Source organism: Parus major, chromosome 1 (assembly GCF_001522545.3).
Source record: "Parus major isolate Abel chromosome 1, Parus_major1.1, whole genome shotgun sequence".
NCBI classification, from domain to species: domain Eukaryota; kingdom Metazoa; phylum Chordata; class Aves; order Passeriformes; family Paridae; genus Parus; species Parus major.
This window is the reverse complement of record NC_031768.1, coordinates 7,429,025-7,447,243: the sequence shown is the minus strand read 5'-3', so window position 1 is coordinate 7,447,243 and position 18,219 is coordinate 7,429,025. Positions and strand designations below refer to the sequence as shown.

The following is an 18,219-nucleotide window of genomic DNA, read 5'->3' as shown; positions in this document are numbered from 1 at the left end:
AAGTAACCAAAACAGAGTAAGTCTGAAAAGAGTAGCGAAGTCATGTATCTGATGCCTACAGAAAAGCACTTGTGTTGGGAAGATACTGTGGTTAAACCTAGCTGCAAGTCAAGTATTTGCCATCTAAATCCAGAATCCCCTTCTTGAAAGGACAAAAGGGGCTGACTGCAAACCAAACTCTCTACATCACTCTTCCAATCCTCCTTTAAGATGAGAGGCCACTGTAAACATTTTGGTTTGTTGGTCAAACCACAGTGGCAAATGTTAAACTCCGTGTCACAACCTGTGGAATTGAGATAAAGGGGAGGTCTCTGAAATGATGCCACCTATTCCCCTGGCATGGGATGTCCCCAGGCCAGGGAGGTGCCTTGGGACCTCAGTGCCAAGGGCCCAGCTGGCATCAGGACCTGGAACAGGGGCAGCAGCTGCCCTGGACCCACCCCCGGCAAGGTTTAGGATGCAGTCCAGAATAGGAGCTACAGCATTATTTAGAAAGCTGCAGCTTTTCTTATGAAGGCATTCTCACTTCTTGCCAAGCAGTGAGACAGATCAGTGCAAGTCTCCTGCTGCAATACACAGAAAACCATAATGGACAGGAGCATCACTGGGGAGACCCACAGACCCAGTTCAGGGGCTAGACTGCAACTGCATTTTGCACAAGGAGCCGGGGGAATTGTGTGCTCTTGCCCTTTCCTTCCTCCTCATTCACAGCAGGGTGAGAGCTGCTGGTCCAGTACAAGTAACACCGATGGTGTTTTAAAGGCACTGGCATAGACTGGAAGCTCAGGCATTGCCAATTGCAAGCAGATACATTGGTCATGTGCCCTGAAACAATTCTATATTGGTGTGTATTGATGAGCCTGGGTCTATTTTTTCATAAAGTTGTCAGTGTTATTGACCCTAGCCACGAGTGTGAGCCCAGACTGCAAAACTCCAAGCAGACTGACAGCTTGGCACCAAGGGTGGGGACGCTGCTTTCCCAGATGGAGAAACTGCTGTGTGAGAGCTGCCAGCCCTGACAGCAGCTGCCCAGGGGGAGGTGAGAATGCCCCAGATGAACGACTCCTTGCTCAAACCCTGCTCAAAAAACATGAAAGAGAGGAACCACATACTGCAGAAACCCTCCTCCACCAGCAGAGGAAACAGCCTAGGACCTTTATGAATGCCCTTGCCCAGCTGAGTACTTGATTTTTGTCCTGAATTATATTCTAGCCTCAGTATGGAACAGCACTCTTGGTGGCTGTGCATGTTATATAGGTATGCTGTTACACTGAAACCTGAATAATAACTCTAAAAGAGATACACCCTAAGGACTTTTTTAGGCATTAGGGATACCTAGGGGGACTGAAGAACTTTGGCTATATATTCTTTTCCTGGCTTCTCTGCTAGAAGAGCAGTGGAGAAACTTTTTAAATGTCAGTCGGTGTTTCACCCAGTGCCATTTATGATCTTTCTTCTGGACAGAATAAATGTTGGAAGGGCTTTTCTGGATGGAAATTAAGAGTAGGTCTAGTACTTCAGAGAAACAAGAAGCCTTTGTTTCTCTTCCAGTGTTAGCAAGGAAGAGAGGTTTGCTGTATAGGGTATGACATAACTAAAAGTAGCTGTCATATAGGATGAAACTTAAGAGTAAAGTACGTATTCACAATACCTCTGTGTGCTCTTTCAGACTAGAAATCAGTGCTGTGCCATCTTCTGAGTTGATGTGGAGATCAGGCTTTGCTGGATGCTAATACAAAGGGGGAAACTGTAGCACAAGGGCAGTTACTGGCAGAGTTCCCATGGACCTTAAGGAAAGGCAGGACTCACACCGAAGGAATTTGAAGCAGTTGGTTTCATTTTGAGTGTGGCCTCTCGTGTGCTATTTCTCCACTGCTTTTCAAAACTAGGCTGGTGATTGCAGAAAAGATTGTCCTGCATGCCTTCATTCCAGAGGAATTTATTCCAGAATAAAGTCACTCCCCATGCATTATCAAGACTAGGCTTCCTGCTCAGTCCCCTTCTAGCCTGTCAGGCCTGTGCTGGAGCAGCCTGCTTTTAAAGGAATGTGAGACCAGCCAGGGACTGACCTCTGCAAGGAGCTGCCAGCAAATAGAACAGCACTCAGCCAGTGTGGCCCACTGGAAACAGCTCAGGTAGGGTCTGAGATGGTCATTTGTATATGAGCAATCCAGGGCAATTTCAGGAAGCAACAGGCTAAATCCACAATGGTGACAAAGATGGTGAGTTTTATTCTATTGCTGTCACTTGGGGAATTAGAGCCCTCAGGGGTGGCACCAGGAAGAAATGAAGTGTCAGCCCTCAAAGAAAGCTGTGTTTGAGGCAAAGGAGATTCCTCTAATAAATCTCTCACTGTCTCTCAGAATGTGACAGCCTGTTGCAAGTCTGCAACATTTTCCTCTGAATCTCCACGTAACCCAGAGCTAGAAAAACAGCACTTCCACAAAATGCATGAGGTCCTGCAAGTGATGGTTGCCTGATCCATCCTATGGGGAATACAGTGGTGGGATCCCTCTGTGTGGGATTTGTGGGATGGGTTGCCTTTGACACTGGGCTCTGGCTGTGGGAGCTGCCTGGTGTGGGCCATTGTGTGGGGCTGTATAATCCAAATGAAAGACCTTATTGTGACAGGTGCTGCTTATGGCATATGAAATTGTTGTGAGATTTTCAGGCTGAAGTCTCCTGTTAACTATCCCAGAGCTGTGCTACTTGTGCAGAGATTGTTCCATGCTCTCATAAAGAGCTTTTGGAAGACAATTCAAGTGAAAGATGAGTATACTGGAAAGGAAAAAAAACCCAAAAAAACAGTGTATGGCTTGTAAAAGTAGAGGTTTGCTGGAAACCCCACCATCTTCTACTCTAGCCTTTCTACAGTGGAGTATTACATCCATTGAGCACAGCATTTTTCTTTCTTCTTACTCTGCAATTTTGTATTCAATGAAGAATATTAATGCACATTTAAATTAGGATAAAACCACAAAGTTGATAAAGCCCAATGTGGACAGACTGGAGCATTAGAGAAGAATCCAGGAGACTAAACATAAAAGATCAAGACATGAATAGGACTAAAAATTGTTTAAACCTATGTCTGGACTACCAAAACATCAACTGTCATGTTAGATCACTTTTTAGATATTTGGAAGCCATACAAAGTTTCCTCTGTTAGCTAATTACTCCCTTAACTGTCCACTACAGAGTTTCTTTCATTTCCTCCCCCAAACATCTGGCATTAGATACTGCAGAAGGCCACAGTCAGCAGGATACGCAAGCAGGGGCCTAACTTTAGTTCATGAGTCATCTCCGTGGCTCCAGTGGGACAGTTCAGGTGGTTAAAGTTAAGCATGTACTTAAGTACTTTGCAGAAATGAAATGGATCTGTGCCAGAGGGAGGTTGCTGCCTAGGTAGGAACCGGTTGTTCGCCTGTTCTTAACCATTTATAAAAGGGATTTGTATAAAATATAATTAAAAGACGATCCTCTGTTGTGAGAGCAGTGATTCCTGGTTTTTAAAAGGGGACCCCTGTCAGCCTTTACAGTCTCTCTCAGCCCCACTGCTATTATCAAGCCATTAGCTGGAAATACTTTGATCAGGTTCAGCAGAGCAGGGAGTGATTGCTCACCCTCACCTTGCCCAGCTCAGTGAGCCTGCAGGGCAGGGAGAGACAACCCCTGCTCCAGGGTTCCTGCTTTGTTACAAATGTTCTGCTTTCCTGGTAGCCACAGTTCAGCTGCTGACCTAGAGCTGTGTTTGCAGGAAAAACTGCCACACTGTGGAGTCACCATCCACAGCAGCCCTTCCCTCTGCAGAGGCATGGAACCACAGGGCTTCCTCTCCTTCATCCAAATATTCATGGAGCTCAAAATAATCCTTATTTTTTTAAAATTCCATTTGGAACTCTCTTATCCAGGCCATGTCAAGCACATTCTCTGGAGCCTTGATCACCACAAGGCCTGCAATTAATTCTGCTCGGGCTGTGGTCCTGTCTCCACCACACCCCGAGTGTTTGCCTTCCCCTGGCTCCAGTGCCACAAACCTGACCACAGGAGAGCAGGTGGTGGGTCAGGTGAGATTCAGGCTTCATGGTAGTAGAGCTCATGCAGAATACAAGGCTTGCATTATTGTACCTATACAGGAGCTCTATGATGTGTCCAAATAATCCCTTCAACAAAATTAGATAGTGATTTGTAGCTGAAAGAATGGTTTCAAAACTCTTAAGGAGTATCTCTGACACCAGCAATTCCTTTTTTTCTGAACATAAAAAATGAAAATCAACTTTTTTCCAAATAGAGAGCAATTTTTCCAAAGCCCTAATATCAGTGAAGTATTTCTCCTTGCACATTTTTTCCCGACCTGTCAAAATTGTTAGACTGAAAATCATAAAGCCAGCAGCTTTTCTAGAAAATGTCAGGCAGCCACACATTTTTCAGAACAGAGTCTACTTTATGCTGGGTAGCATTGTTTGAAATTGAGTTTTCGAAGTGCACAATCTTTCATTTCCAAGTCAAGGCTAATGGAAAAATTTCACTTCCAAAGGTAAGATATGGAGCAACTGAAAACAGGGATTTAGGAAAGAACCACCATCTCAGCAATCATTTTGAACATTAAGATCATTTGACATTTTAAAACTGGTGGCAGTGATTCACTTATCAGAGGGACTTAACTAGGATTTGTTTATATGTCTTTCAAATACTAAGTGTAAATCATCAGTCAGTCTTCCATGTCTCTGTTTTCTCCTCTGCAGGGTTCCTCTAAGCTCACAGAGTTTCTCTCACCCATTGAATCATCATGTGAAGTGGACTTTAATATTTACTCCCCATCCAGTTTAAGCAAACTTTTCCTTCCTTCAATAGTTTTAGTCTGTGCCCATGGAGCATGGAGGTGGCTTCCTGGGATGGAGGAACTGAGCTCATGCCACATGAAGGAGTCTCCATTTCTACTTGCCTCAGCCTCAGAGGCCAAAATCGTTCACATGAAAGGCAGATTATTGCAAATTAATTAAGAAAATGAGCATGAAGGTAAGTAACAGCGTTATAGAAAACTACAAAACAGAAAAGTTTTGGGCTGACATGTTTAAGAAAAGTCAACTCGAGAGGTCTTTTTTTTTCATACAGTGCATGGGAAGGTTGCTTCAGACAAATCCCAGGGAATGGATGCAGGGCAGCATTGTCACACTCCAATGCCCTCCTGCTGCTAAGCAAATATCATGGCCTTTATTTAAATACATGTGCATAATGAATCTTTGGCAAACAACCCATGAAAACGACCAGCAGTTTCCTTGAAATTAAGAATATTTGAGTGTTTCTCCATTGCAAGAAATTTCTGGTGCAATGCCTCTGTTCTAGTTGAAAAGACTTTTTCAGTCCTGCCACACAATTAATTCCCACCTTCCATTGAAATTCCTGCTAGAAAAAACTGAGTGGTAGCCTGCTGTCCTGGACCAGAGTGCTGTCTGATTTAATTTCAAGGCAGGGAGAGGAAAAAACATGTGGGAGAGGAGCAGCATTGAAAGAGCACACAGGAACAACCCACCATGGCAAAGGAGAAGAGTGGTGGAGTCAAGGCTGTTTTCTCCAGGATCATCATCTGCACCATTTAAATACACAAAGAGTCCTTGCAGATGTGTTTCCTGCTTGCTTTGACTAGAGTAAATAAGGTAGCAGGGAATACAAAAGTGTCAGGCAAAAGGATTTGTGTCAAATTGTAGCTTGTACAGCTGTCCCTGGAGCAAGACAAGGCTGCCCAAAGAAGACTACAGAGGAGAAAAAGTTAGTATAGTAGAAGAAATGCTTCTTTCTGCTCCTCGTGTCTCTTCTCCCTTCCCTTCCCTTTCCCCAAACTCTTCTGTCCTGCTTTCATTCCTTATAGTAACCTAAAAAAGGTTCTGGTAGCTTGATACTAATCTTATCACCTTTTCTTGTGCAACTGAGTAAAGAGTACAGCCTGAGCAAGAAGGCAGAGCATTGTACAGCAGAATTTGGAATTAGCCTTCTACATCCTGGATTTTCCCTCTTGTCCCCACCTTGTCCCCATTTATGTGCTTCATTAGTGAATTCTTCTATATCCTGGTCTCACATGCTGCTATAAATGAGCTTTTCTTTTAGCAGTCATTCATCTGTGATCCAACAGGCTCATAGATTTAATAAAACTTCTTTAAATAAGCATTTTACTTTGCATTATCCAGTGATTGTTTAACAGCAGCCAAGATGTATTCTCTTGAAATGCATACCTGAACTTGCACATCTATTGTATCTGCCACTTACAGAATTATAAAAGTCTGCTGGACTACTGTCCAGTAATTACATGGAGTTTATCACTCCAAACACTTGGAAATGTTTCTAGAGGGCAAAGACTTTTATCCAGGCCAATTACTTACCTACTGCAAAATTTTCTGAGGATCACTTTCATTTAGAGAAGAAGTCAGGAAAAGAAAACCTGTTCAAAAAATCATTTTAAATTGCTTTGTGCAAAAGGAATGCAAGTGTTTGATGCAATAGTCATACTAATGTTCTTGGTAACTGTCTGGAACAGGAAAGGAATATAAACAAATTATTTCATACAGTGTAGTTCTCTCTGTCTGAGAGGAAGTGAAACTGCAATGACACCATTTAACCCTTGCAGGATCAGGTATTAGCAGCCTGGTTTAAATGACAGCATTGTTCTGCATGCTTTCTCATCTCAAGCAGAAGCAGAGGCAAAGGGATATGCATTTTTCTTAAAGAGAAAGGACCTGTCAGTGTATGCCTGCCTCCTTTCAAAGATGTTACAGGAGGTCATGGTTTTTACAAAACCAAGTAAATGTTGTTATTCAGTGGCCAGTTGTGAGCCCTCATTTAAATAAAACAGCAAATGTAGCCAAAATTTAAGGAGGGAGAAGAACTTGTTGTTAAACATCTATTTTACACTTTCATGAGCATCTCAGGAATATTAAGAATAAATGTAATTTGAATAGGTGCATAATATTTAGTAAGATAAAGGGAAGTTTAGCAATCTGAGATGAAGTGTGGCTCGCTGAGGAGTGCTTATTCCCATTAATATGCTAAATAGCTCATCACCAGCAGCCCCAGAATGAGTGAGTCGAAATCAGCAGTCAAAACCTTTTGCTGAAAGAAATAAAATGCAGAGACATCAAGGCCAAGCACAACAGGTACCAGTTCTGCTGCACAGAAGTCCAACCTGTGTGCTCTGTTGGCAAAACATCCCTGCTGCAGGTAAAGGGACCAACCTTTGTTGCTCGCTGCCACAGCAGAGACGCAGCCCCTGCAGGGAAGGAGTGCTGCCAGCATGACTGTGTCTGCACAAGGGGTTTCTTCTGGCAGCAGAGAGGCAGCTCTGCCTCTTTACACCCCCAGGAGATGAAGGTGTGTTGGCAGTTCCTCACAGCTGGCAAAACTCTGTAACAGCAGCCTGGGAGTCCACGCTCAGCAGTACAGTCTATTTCTGGGCAAGTATTGCCTTGAGGGTTTACACAGCCCTAAAGGTAGATTGATGTTCAGGAGGAAATTCTAATAGCATCTACTTTTGGCTTTAGAGAGAGCCAAATAATATTTTGCTAAAGGAAAGAATACATCTGAAGGTACTAATAGCAAAAGAAACCAAAACAGATTTCATGACAGGTGTCAAGGCTTAGCTGCAAAGGGAAGCTGTGTGGTCAGCATCACACGGCATAGAAATATCTGCCACAGTTCAGAATGAAGCTGAATTTGTGGCAGTTTTCTTCTTCTTTCAAAAGCTTTTTGGTTTTCAGAGAATGGAAAGTGGTTCCTTCTTTCATCACTACCTTTCCCTCGGAGTCCGATGCAATTTTTAGTTATTGCTTTGTGAGGAGAATTGCTCTTGATTCTGCAAACATGGAGAAATATGTTACTCACATTTCCTCATCTTTCAGGTCCTGGAGAGAAATAGGGGGGCCAAGTGTGCACTCCTGCAAGCCACCAAAGGATCTCTGCAGTGTCATGTGGAAAAAAGCAGGGCTTTATAAGGCATTACTTTTTCATTTTAAAATAGTTGCCTATGAAGAGCTTGGCCTTTTTAAAATATCAGAGAAGTATTTATCTCCTTTAGCTGTGTGTATTTACACCAGGATGGGATGAACCGCATCCTGAAAGGGCTTGCTCCTCTTCAGTTGACTCCAAAGGGAGCCTTGCCAGCCATGCCAGTGCAGCTGTCTAAACTGCAGAGGTCTAAAGTTCATAGAGACCAGTTTTGTCCCAAAATGTCCTTCTATGTCAGCCTTTTCAGTCACAGTGCCACACAGGCATTATGCTCAGAGTGTGCTTCATATTTCTGTAATTCTCACCTGACATCCCTGGCTGTGTTTGACAAGAACCCAGGTGCTGCCTGTCCAGCACACAGAGCACTCAGCTCTCAGGGCCACTCCTGCAGCTAATGGGGCTCACCTGGTAATTGAACACTTCCTTTAAGGCTGCAGGGAATGCCAGCCTTGAATGGGAAGGCTGTTGCTCCAGCAGTGTGACAATAACGAGGAGCAGTGGCAGAAGGCCATGTCACCCGTCCCACACGCTCACAGTGTCTGTGCAAGTGTAACTCAGGTGTGGTTTGACATTACAGCAATAAAGCCTGTCTAACCACTTGGTGCAGCTGAAAACTCCCCCTCTGCTGTGCCCAGCACCTGTTCCCACCCTTCCTCCTCTTCCTCCTCCTCACTGGCACTGGGAATTCTCTGGAAGCCAGTTAAACTCACCCTTCAGAAGAAAGGATTTTCTTTCTCTCTTTTTGTCTCCCTGGTCTGGCTCACATCAGTATCTGAGGAGTGCTGACAGGAAGGGCAGGAAGACAAAGATGAGGCCACAAGGATGGGAAAGGGCAGGGACTGCCCTGGCTGAACCTTCAGGGAGAGTCTTCTGTCAAGGCTCAATACCTTTCCATTGAAGCTTGCTCAGAACAAGTTACCTTACCTTGGGTGATGAGAAGTAACATTCAACTCCAGTAACTTTTTATTTACCTTGAACTTGTGCTTCCCAGCTCCTAAAACATGAGAGAATTTCATTTGAAATGCTGCTTGCTAATGTGCTTGATGTGCTTCCATCAAGCATGGGTAGCCTTCTTCTCTAAGGCAGAGATTACAGGTAGAGTTCTGAACCCTGAGACTGTTACCTGCTCATCTATTACCTTTTCTGCTTCAGAGCCTGCACTGACAGGAGACAGATGCCTTCAAACCTTGCCTAGGTTGTCACCTCAAAGTCCACCTGCCTCCAAAATGGCAACGCGGTAGAGCCAGGAGGAGAGCAGTGAGGCAGGAGTGATCACCAGAACTTTCTTCAACCAACATGGTTTGTGGCTTTCTCAGTGCCCTTAACAGTAATTTATGATTAATCCATAGCCTTTTTAAGTCAACTGTCTCTTTATCACCATCTTTAAATTGTTGGCATTATAAAAAGAGATTAGTTTGATTATTTCCTTTAATTTGAAGTGGTCATCAGTCTGTGGCCTCTTTTCATCTCCTGTTTCTTGTTTCTCCAACAATGGACCAGCACAGCAGCTCATGAGAAAACTGCCTTCAAGAGCCAGAGCTTAGTTAAGCCAAGCCTAAATCATATCCTGGGGCTCTCAAATAAGGCTTCAACAAAAAGGCAAAAGTGAGAACAAAGACCATGCTGAATTAGAAAAGCTTCTTTTGTCATGATCATTTTCATGACCACCACAACTTCTCTTCCCCAATCCACAGAGACCAACACAAGGCCAGGGCTGGGTCCTTTTTCTTGCTAAATGAGATGTTCCAATTTATCTCACAGCTATGCATGTGACAAAGACAGCTTGAAAGAGCTCTAACCAAAGTAATTTGCCAGTGCTTGGTTCTATGGCAGCCCTGAGAAAAAGAGCTGCTCTGCTTCCCTGGGGCAGCTCTCTGCAGTGGTGGGAGGCTCTAGAAAGTCTCATCTCCCTCTGGAAGATGAGATGATCTAGGTCCTGCCCCTCATCCCAGGAGGTTCCTCTCAGGTCCCTCGTTGCCTGGCAGCAGCTTTTGATCACTCCTGAGCAACACATCCACATTCTTCTCAGGAGCAGTTGCCATCCTCAAATCCTCCAGGCTGTCCTGATTTTCCTACACCACTTATTAATGTTCATAATTGCAAAATAATTGAGCCTGCTGTGTTTGTAATGAAGGCACAATTTTAAATGCTGTAATCAAAGAACTTTCAATTGAATTAAGACTTGAGTGTCCTTCCTAGTGGTTTAATTACCAGCCCAGGTAAGCACAAATAAGCTTTGTGTTTACTCCTGTCTTTCAGATAGGCCACAGCAAAGTCTTTGTGCCCATTTGGAACCACTGAATATCTGACACTAATTGAAGGTTGAACTCCAGTAGCCAGGAGTCCTACGTGGCATCCCAGGCAGTGAGAGTCAGCCCCAGACACACACAGAGCCCCCAGGGTGAGACACCACTAGATTCACCTGATCAACATGACAAATACCAGTGAAGAATTCCTTAGGAGGAGGCATCTTGTGAAATAAAAAGCTGAACTGAAGGGTGTGCAGCTTGACAAATGCTCCAAATCAGCAAAGCCACTGAAAGGTTGTGTGCTCCTCTCCCAGCTGTGCTTGCTGCCTCCTCCTCTCTCTGGCAAAATTGGTTCTCTATCCACATGGAAAAGTAGATATGGTTAAAGCAAATTTCTTTCTTTCCTTCTTTCCTTTTTTTTTGCCTCAAGGAACTGCACAAGTATTTACAATAGCATGGTGAAAGAGGGAGCCCAGGGACAAGGACAAAGGGCTGGTGGCAAGAGGAACCCCCTAAGAGTGATGGGAGCATCAGAATCCTGAAAGTGATTTAAGTGAAAATACACTTAAATGTTGGTCAAAGGAAATCCTAAGGAGAAAGGTGAGAATGACTATGTTTAAAGGGGGTTATTAAGCTTGAGTCCTATAGGACAAATAATTATTTCTGCACTGCACCTCTGGAAAGGGCAATGTATTTCAACAGCATTAGAAAATGTGGTCTATCAAACAGGCTTCAGACAGTCCCTGGTGACAAACCTCCTAATCTGGGGCACGGGGAGATGTCGCACTGCAAAGGAGGTCTGAGCAATAAGCAAAACACATTGGGACTTCAGTTTCAGTTCTGCTTTGGCTCGTTTGCAGCCCAGTCCTTTTCTAGTTGCAGTCTTTGAACTCCTCCCAAGCACACTCAGGGACTGGTTGGTAGGCAGGATGTGCTGCAACTGCCAGAGAAATTAATTGGAAGAGAAATGTAGATCAACACCATCAGCTGCACATGCACACAGACACACGTATCAATTTAACTACTCCAATTTAGAAAAGATTGAGATAAATTGGTACAATCTTCTTTCTGGACAAGGTTAGAATGTAGATGCTTTCAGCTTGTCAGGTGCAAAACCAGACAAGCTACAGCACCACCAGGAAAGGGAAAACACATCTGTGGGTCTGTACTAGTTATAAAAGTATTATAACCAAATAAGTATGAAAATAGGTAGGGGCTGCCCATATTTTTGCAAAAATTGCATCTACATTCATACGTCATACTAAGTTTAATTGCAGTTGATAGCATTTTTCTAGTAGCACAGTGGTTGTTTTATTTTACTATGAGGTGTTTTTTCTTTGTCTCTCTGGGATGTGTCTGCTTTGATGCCCTATTGAAGCCACTAAAAAAGCTGTGAATTATTTTGGGATCACCAGGAGTTCACATTAAATGATAAACCTCAATGCAAAAAGGATTTAACAAATGCAAATCTGTAGTCATTGAGTTTTGACTGTTATGTAATTCCTGAGGTTTCATGGACATCCATATTATATTTACTCAGTTTAGAGGTAAGAGGTACACACAGAAATTTACTGTTTCAAAGAGAAAAAAATGACAAATTGCCTTGGCTAGGCTGAAGCATCCATGCAAGTATCTAAATGCAATTTATCTTCATTGTAAAGACCCAGCATTGAGACATGGGTTCTCTGGTGCTGATCATACCAGAAGTTAATCCAGCTCCATTTTCACATATTGATGATAATGATGCTAAATTATATTTTATAATTAGAATAATTATATTGTATTTGTACAAATTTTATTTAACACATTAAAATTATAATCTAATCTTATTACCAAATCATCATCTTTGGTCTATCTTTGAAGGCAGCAAACGGAATAAAAGCTAAAAGGTGGAAAATACACCTGTCCAAAGGTAAATGTGTTGCATTTTCAGAGAGAGGCCCTTTGGCTGCCTTTAGGCAGCACAGGGGTGGGTGCTAGGGGAATGATTGCTGTTAATCTAGAGCAGCCCAAACAAACCTATTTTGCCACTTCTTGCACTCCTAAATTTACACAGCGACACCACCTGATGTTTTATTTACTCAGTAAATTTGAGCAGATATCAAACATTAGTCTTTCCAAGAGGACAGAAAAGCCACAGTTTTGTCAAATATGACTGAAAATGGGAAATTATGAGGGAAACAGCTGTTCTGCCTGATGTCTGTAAGTGCTGCACAGGATCCATGAGCACATTTAGGGGGAAAGGGAAAAGCAGTGTTTGCTAAATTGATTTATTTCTGTTAGCTATGAAATATGAAACGTCCCAGCAGCTATTCTCAGGTTATTTCTTCTAACAGGGTGATGAGAGTTGAACCTCCCCTGTGGTCCTGAACCAAACCCATCACTTTCATCCAGGAGCCCCTGAGGGGATGTGGGGATGTTTCAAACCCCTTCTACAGCTGCTGAAGGGGAAGTTTAAATAACCTGTGTGCTTCCTCGGCACTAAATCCTCCTGCTCCTGAAGTGCTTGCCGACAAAGTGAACTGGATTTTTCTTGAGGTTAATGTCACTTTAAGGATTCATGTAAATCCTTCATGGGTTTTGCTTTCATTTTCAGTATGACTGAATTTTATGGTATAATCATATCAACTCTTCCACTTTAAATTCAGTCTTGCACCAAGGGATGCTTTCTATCATTATGTCTATAGTTAGTAAAAATAAGGCTTTACCCTCCAAGCTAAAAACCAGCTGAAACATTTTACAAACTCTGTTTTCCTTTTCAAAGTATTTAGTTCCTTAGACAAAAAGCAAATATATCACTCTTCTAGAGAGGAGTTTCATTTCCTTCTTATGTACATTACCTCAGGAATGATTAAACTTCAGGCTTCATTTGCAACATGCAATTTCTGCTTCACCCAGCAGCTCCTGGCAGGTTGTTTTTGGGATTATGTGGCACAGTGCTGGCAGCACTGTCCATCCATGAGGATGCCCCTGACACATCCCAAGGGGTGTGAGGAAGAAATGCCCTTCTTTGCCTTCCTCAGGAGGCTGTGGCAGGAAAGAAGGAGCGCAGAGCCACCCTCTTTGGAAGAGCAAACAAGACATCAGCTGTTCCCTGAGGTCTCCCTGGGAAACGCACAGCTCATAGGAGCTCTGGATCTTGTGGTTTCTCTCCATGAATGTTGCCTAAAAATAGAGCTGAAATGTGACTATTCAAGATACAGCCTTGTGGTAAACAAGGAAATTGAGTGCATAGCCATGAAAATTTTGCTTGTTTTCCTATTGTGGCCTGTAAAGTGTTAAAATCTATTGATTGTAGCTTTTTATTTTAGGGTCAATTGCCAATAAGCTTAAGAAAATCTTCTGTTGTTCCACTAGGCCAACTTGGTGCAGATCTCAGGGGCTTCTTGCCTGTTTCCAAGTTTTTTTTCCAGTAGGCACTTTGATTTAGTTAGCTTACAATGTAAATGTTATTTGTAAATACATGCCAAGTAGTATAGACATTTACATTATGATTGCCTAAAACTGTCCATTATAACTTAATTTTCAGTTGCCTGTTGCTTGGGTAGACATTTTCCAGAATTTACATCAGATTGAAAGTAGAAACCATTCTCATGTGCATGCTGGACTCGTTCAGAGCCACAGGGAACGTCACACATTGGCCTTGCCACAGTGAACTGAGCCTCTCAGGGAAGACACAGACAACATTGATGATACTTTCCCAGGCTTGTCCTTTGTCAAGGACAGCCATGATTCTGAAACTGCCAAAGTCTCGAGCATCCTGAAGGATCCTTTAGTGCAGGTGGCATAACCTGGTGTGTTTCCATGCATGCCCATAGCTTTGCTTCTGTATCTCAGGCTTTCCCAAGACATCTTGGAGAAGGGCTGCTTGGGAGGGACTGCTGCTCAAGGCAGATTCTGGAGGGTCTGACAAAAAGGACAATCCCTCCTCTCCCAGCTTCCTCTGGAGGGGCACAGCTCTGTCTTTCTCAGGATGCAGGAGTGGGAGGTGGGGTGAGACAAGGATGTGTGAGACAGCTGAACTCAGCTGCCAAAAAAGCTGCTGCCCTCCCTTGTTTAGAGATGTACACAGGCTGAACTTGCAAACCTCCCTTTAATGATGACTCCACATCCACTGTAAGCTGCCTTCCCACTTACCTATTATATACTGTGGAAGTAGAATAAGCTCAAATGCAGCTGAAGCTTCTTCAGCACCTTTACATCTGCTGTACACTCCTCCTTAGGCTCTACTTCTTGGGAGCTGGGATGTTTTATTTTATTCTGTGTGGTCTTTAACCCCACAACTCACCTGGGCTCTGCCAAGCTCATGCAGGCAGATGGTCAGGAGGGCATGCAGAGATTCTCAAGAGTGCATGGAACAAAGGCTCCAGAAACCTCATTATTTACCACACCACTACAGTTTTTCACCATTATTGTGCCAGAAATGGCACCTCTGACTATTGACAGGACAAACTTTCAGCACTGGTAGAGGAGTAAGGATGTTGGGCAACAATACTGCAAGGTAGAAGCCATAAACTGGGCTGCTTTCCTCCTCTAATACCAAAGCATCAAAGACAGCCCAGAAAAGACAGAAAAAGAACAAAACCAAGAGCATGGAGACTTGAGCAATGAAGATTCAGCAATGTCTATGTTAAAGGCTTGTAAAAGGTCCTGTAAGCCTTTAGTGACCAACTTACACAAGTCTTTCAGGGGGCCTGCATCCCATGTCTTGCTGTCCTGCCTCCTCTCAGCATGCCTGACAGGTTTCCCATCTCTGGTTTCCTCACCACCTGGTACCTTTCCCAAAGAAGGAGTTAATTTCATAAATCCTTCCATCATGCTCTTGGCTTCATCTGGCTTCTCCCACGTTCTTGCTGTATCTCCTTCCAGCTTGGGAAGATGATGCCTGCACATTTGTCATGCAGCAGGAATGTCATCCAGTCCATGACTGTAGCCAGGAGGGCAAACTTTGTGGGCTTTTTCCCCCCCTGCAACTGACTGACTGAGCCTTCCTGTCACCAATTTATCATGCTTTCATCTAGCTTTGAAAAATCCTGTTAGAGTGTTACAATAGGTCACCACACCTGTCTGAGATGCCTCTTTCCTTCCTTTCAGAATTTTCATGGGTATTTATCTGGAGTGTCTCACCTGGAAAAGGATCAAGGAACATAACCTTGAAATAAAGCCCTGCTAGCTACCACCCAAAATTTAATATGGACAACCAGCTTTATGTTATATTTTAAAAAAACAACATGGTGCTGAGTGCTGTAATGTTTACAGATGTATTTTTATTAAATTTACACCTACAGTTTTTTGTGAAATCTCACAAGTGACAAACAAAGGCCTACTAAGTCAGCTGAAAACTGCACAGAGGAGCCAGGCTGGGATGTTCTTGCTGTTGTTGCTTCTTGTTGTTCTTGTTGTTAAGGATGGCATGAACAAGGGGGAGCAATGAATGCATTGTCTTTCATTGCTGGGTAAGAGCTCTGAAGGAGCCCAGACATGCCCAATCCATCAGAAGAGAAAACAAGAGGACTGCATTTAATGTTCTCTCCAGCAGGCAAAAGAGGATCAGAGACTATAAGAAGATGTCACAGGGAAGGCAGAAGTAAACACAGAGACAGCTGGAGAGCTCCTGGAACAGGGAAAGAGCAGGAAGGCGTGAGGCTGGGAATTGACTGAATCCTCTGTGCAGTCACTCTGGTCACAGTTTCTCCTTTCTCCCTGGAATGGACAAGCAGGAAACTGGGTTATGCTCCCTCAGCTTCTGGCTGCATGAGCACATGCCCAGGGAGAGACTGCAGCTAGACCAGGCGGAGAACATATGGGATGACACAATGTGAATAAATGGAAATTTTGCCCAGTTCAAACTGTCAGGACAGAAGACAAGGTAGGAGCATACAGTAGGGTTAGATGTACTCCTGACTCTATGCAATACATATGCTTTAAATGCCTCAGTCCTAAAAGCTCAGTGTTCTGAAAGCAGGCTGTCCCTTGTCCTCTCAAACAGGCACATCTTTCCAGTACCGTTCCTCTCTTGGCACAGGGGGACAGAAGAACATCAGAAACTAAAGCTCCAGGGCAGCTGGAGTGAAGAAAGGGAACCCAAAGAGAGAAGAAGCATCTCCCAGTGAACCACATGGAAGAGTAGAGGCAGAAGGATGCAAGGGGGAGAATGGGAGATAAAGTTATGATGAATGTTATGGGAGAGGTAATTGTGTCATTGAAGGTCAGAGAAGAAATGGGCACGTGCAAAGAGAAGCCAGCAGCACTGGAGGAAGAGGAGGATATGCAGGAAGAATTGGGCAATGAGATCTCCTTGGAAAGATGAGTGGTGTTGGGGCAGTGGCTTTCACAGCAGCCTGGGAGGGATTTACAGCTCCATGACCTGCACTCACATCTGGCAGCTGATGCTGTCTTGGAGGTACAAACCTACATGTCCCAAGTTGTGACTATTTCCTCTGGGCAACAAAGAAGCTCAGAAACTATTGCTGCTCATGCTGAGGGGTTTGGCACTGGCAGGAGCTGTTGTCATGTGCATTTACAAAGGTCCCCACCTCCAGCAGTACCCGAGCACACCAGGAACTCGAGTGAGCCGAGGCAGCCAGGTGCACAGCTGCCTACAGCGTGTGATGTTCACTGCTAACAATTTTGTAACTCATTTGAGACAGCCCCTGCCCGCTCTGTGTACTGAGGGGAAAGCTCCCAGCACACCCATTTAATTCATTTTCATAACAGGAGATTATAACTTCCAAATATTTGTCAAGAATTCTCAAGAGCCACGCCAGAAATTATTTGTACGTCAGAGGCACTTATAAAGTGCAGGAGGATGCCTGGAGAAGCTGAGGTTTAGATTGCAAATACTGTGGTATCATGACAGCTTTTCACTGAGAGTTGCAGCACGTGCGTTTGCACTTCTATTATAAAACCTTATTCAGCTGCTGAAGGGGCTAAAGCCATTCTTAGGTTCTCTAAAAGATCTTTTTAATTCCTAGCTCTCCCTGTGGGAGGCTGGAGGCCAGCTATTCTTTCCACTCGAAGAGTAGGTACCTACAATTCTTGACAAGCAAAGTTCTTTGTAGGCAGAGAAAAGTAGGCTAAATGCAAAAAATGCCTGTGAGGAGTTTTTCAGCACATGCAGAAACTGCGAATTGTTGGTTCTTATCCTAACTTGTCACCCCATTTCTAACATATGCTAAAGATGGTTATTCTTGAAGAAAAGACCTTTATCATAAGAAAAAAACAAGACAAAACAAAATCATATTTATATTTCTCATAACAGAGTATAAATAAAACTATGAAACTATTCAGCAAAGGCCATTTTAAAACGTTTTTTAAATGTGTTTAAGAGCTCACTTAAGACAATTTAAAATATTCACTCATTTATGTGTCACTGGATGAAAAGTAACCCCTCTAGAACAAGTTTATAACAATCTTCTCCAAGTTTTGTGTCAATGGTGTTCTCAGGTATATCCTGGACGTGGCTGGTACATTTGATGGGCAGCATGGTCCTGATGCAGAACCCAAACCTTTATCCTCCAGATTATACCCAGGAAGTCACATCTGACAGATCAAAGCAGCTGAACTCCTAAAGAGCCAGGGACTTAGCTCAGCCATCATTGCAGTGCCAAGCTTCCTACAAAAACTTCTGAAAAGACCAGCTTCTAAACAGAATAAAAATATTCAATAAAGCATCAGAAAATTACCATTCTATACCTTTAATACAAACACTATTATATTTTTAAATATGTCTGATTTTGTTTTTGTAGGCAGTTTTTTCCTCAGTGTCTAATTTTATCTCAGGAGATTTAGTTGCCTTAATCAATATTCATTGCAAAGTTTCAGTAAAACCACCAAATACAACATGTTATAGAATCACAGCATCTTAATATTGTATCTTAAAAGACATCAATTCTAAGAACTGGGATGTATTAAATGTAACCCTGGAATTATCTACTCTAATTTTTGTGCACTAGTTAAAGTTTTTTTCCATAAATGA

General features: G+C 43.2%; 1 long non-coding RNA gene across 2 annotated transcripts; it reads left to right on the top strand.

The window, feature by feature from the left end:
- The first annotated feature begins 1,923 nt into the window (after positions 1-1,923).
- LOC107213721 lies at positions 1,924-17,700 on the top strand. Of its 2 annotated transcripts, none has more exons than XR_004495918.1 (4): positions 1,924-2,135; positions 4,743-5,016; positions 10,672-10,841; positions 15,336-17,700. It is a non-coding gene; the product is annotated as an uncharacterized LOC107213721 (long non-coding RNA). The 2 variants fall into 2 exon arrangements; XR_001524807.3 differs by having other exon boundaries at positions 1,925-2,135; positions 16,231-17,700.
- The last annotated feature ends 519 nt before the right edge of the window (positions 17,701-18,219 follow it).